Raw genomic sequence first — 2809 nt, 5'->3', positions numbered from 1 at the left:
TTTGGCATATGGGTGTCTCTTGTTTCAGCTGAAGGTGTTGTAAGATGGAGCATCTAGATATCATTTGCAGAAAGTGAGACATTATTAGTTTGTGTAGTCCTTTTATGCCCCTCTAATTTTAGATACAAACAAGTGGGGAGAGTTTTTAAAAACCTTTATAGTCTTTAATTTACTTTTGATTGTAATTTTAAATACAGCCTGATCCTGTGCCTAGCAAATGGTAATGTTCCATATTGGTTGAATAAATTCTTAACGGTGTTAAGAAATCCCTCTCTCCCAGCCATATTACCCAAACTAAATCTTTTCCTGGGACTGCTGGTCAGCATAGGCAGGTATGGCTCACCTCTTCTCGAGACCACATCAAAATTACAACTAAAATACAGAACCATAACTCAGAATCATCAGAAATTGAGCTGAACGAAAGTCTGACAACTACAGAATTAAAGAAACCACATTCATCCAGACTGGTAGGAGGAGCACAGATGTGGAACGGACTGGTCCCTCATCCATGTGTGTTGGATAAAATTTGGGAAGGATCTCTCAGGAGTGAGGAGTCCCAGCCTCACACCAATACCCCAGCCCTGGGTGCAGGAGCCAGGAAGGTAAGCCCCCACAACTTCTGGCTGCAAAAACCAGTAGGGATTGAGTTGGTAGAAGAAACTGCAGGATCCCCAAACAGTTCCTCTTGAACCCACACACTGACTCACCTACTCAGACTCACTCACTCCCTCTGAGCTTCAGCACCTGGGTAGTGCCTTGAAAGGTACCAGTGGCATAGAGGGAGAAACTGAAGTGTCTTGGCATCAAGGCCAACAGAGGCCATTGTCCCTTTTCTGAACTCTTCCCCCTACAGAACCATCAAGCAGGTGCCACATCACACTCCATCAACCTGGCTAACACTGACTTGCTTTGGAGATCCCAGAGATGCTGCCCCACCCAATTTACCAACCCACCCAAGCAGCTTTTCCATATGAATAGCTGGTCTTGGCTCATACTTCACAACTACCTAAATCCTCTTGAACAAGCAGCTGCCAGCCTAGATTCACAGCTTGGCTTTACCAGGGTGGCCCCAGACAACACAGGTGGGGGCTGACCTTGGCCTGCACCACCCAGAAAACCCCAGGTACAGTGCACCCAGTGGGCAGCTACAGACTATGTTGGAGCATCAGCACCCTGCCTCTGCACAGCTGATCCTCCATGGACGATAGAAGTTGGCGTTTAGTGGTCACAGCCAATCCTTCCAGCTGACTGGCCTGGGGAAATCCCATTAATCTTCCAACAGCAAAGAAGGCTCAACTACAAGAGGTGGGTGTACTCAGACCACATGAAGGGGACACCTCAAGTACCCAGATTAGGTGATAGGGGAGGCTGTGCCACTTGACACTACAGGACACCTACTACATTAGGACACACTATCAAGACATGGAGCCAAAGCAGATCTACCTAATACATAGAAATAAACACAGGGAGGCTGCCAAATTGAGGAGACAAAGAAGCATGGCCCAAATGAAAGAACAGATCAAAACTCCAGAAAAAGCTAAATGAAATAGAGATAAGCAATCTATCAGATGCAGAGTTCAAATCACTGGTTATAAGGATGCTCAAGGAACTTAGGACCTCAGCAGCATAAAAAAGATCCAATCAAAACTGAAGGGTACACTAATTGGAATAATGTGCACTTTACAGGGAAACAAGTAGATGGAGCCAAGAACCAAATCTACAATTTGGAACATAAGGAAGCAAGCAAAAAAAAGAAAGAAAAACCCACACAAAACAAACCATACACACAAAACAAGAAAAAAAAGAATAAAAAAAAGGATAGTATAAGCAGCCTGAGATAACTTGGAGAGGTCCAACATTAGCACCATAGTGGTGCCAGAAGAAGAGGAAGAGTGAGAAATTGGAAATCTATTTCAAAAAACAGTGAAAGAAAACTTCCCTAATTTGCTGAAAGAAATAGACATGCCAGTCCAGGAAGCACAGAGTCCCGATTATGATGGATGCAAAGAGGTTCAGTCCAAGACACATCATAATTAACATGCCAAAGGTTAAAGATAAAGAGAGAATCTTAAAAACACGAGAAAAGCAGTCACCTACAGCGAAATTCCCATATGACTATCAGCTGATTTTACATGCAACTTCTCAGGCTAGAAGGGATTGGCAGAAATTTTTAAAGTCATGAAAAGCAGGGATCTACAGCCAAGATTGCTCTACAAGATACCATTTAGAATCAAAGGGCAGATAAAGAGCTCCCCAGACAAAAAAAAACCAAACAAAAAACAAAACAAAAATTAAAGGAGCTCATCATCACCAAATTATTATAGGAAATGTTAAAGGGACTTAAGAAAAAGATGACCAAAACTATGAGCAAGCCCTGGCTGGTATGGCTCAGCAGATTGAGTGCTGGACTGCTAATTGAAGGGTAGCCAGTCTGATTCTCTGTTGGGACACATGCCTGGGTTGTGGGCTGGGTCCCCAGTTGGGGGTGTGTGAGGCAACTGACCAATGTATGCCTCACACACTGATGTTTCCCTGCCTTTCTCCCTAAAAGTGAATAGTTGGGCCATAACAATAGCTGTTACCTGGTAACTTATCTGAAAAAGCAGTCTCAGGCCCTACTCTAGACCTACAGAAGCAGAAACTGGCAGTGGCACTCAGCAAGCACACACGAATTGGAGAATCAGCTGACTAGAAGGCAGTTTCCTCACCTATAAAGTACAGCTATCCCTTGGTATCTGCAGTGGATTGGGTCTCAGACCCCCAGGAGACACTAAAAGTGGGAAGATGCTCAAGACCCTTATACAAAAAT

This window comes from Phyllostomus discolor, chromosome 3 (genome assembly GCF_004126475.2).
Source record: "Phyllostomus discolor isolate MPI-MPIP mPhyDis1 chromosome 3, mPhyDis1.pri.v3, whole genome shotgun sequence".
Classification (NCBI taxonomy): Eukaryota; Metazoa; Chordata; class Mammalia; order Chiroptera; family Phyllostomidae; genus Phyllostomus; species Phyllostomus discolor.
Note: the sequence above shows the minus strand (reverse complement) of the source record.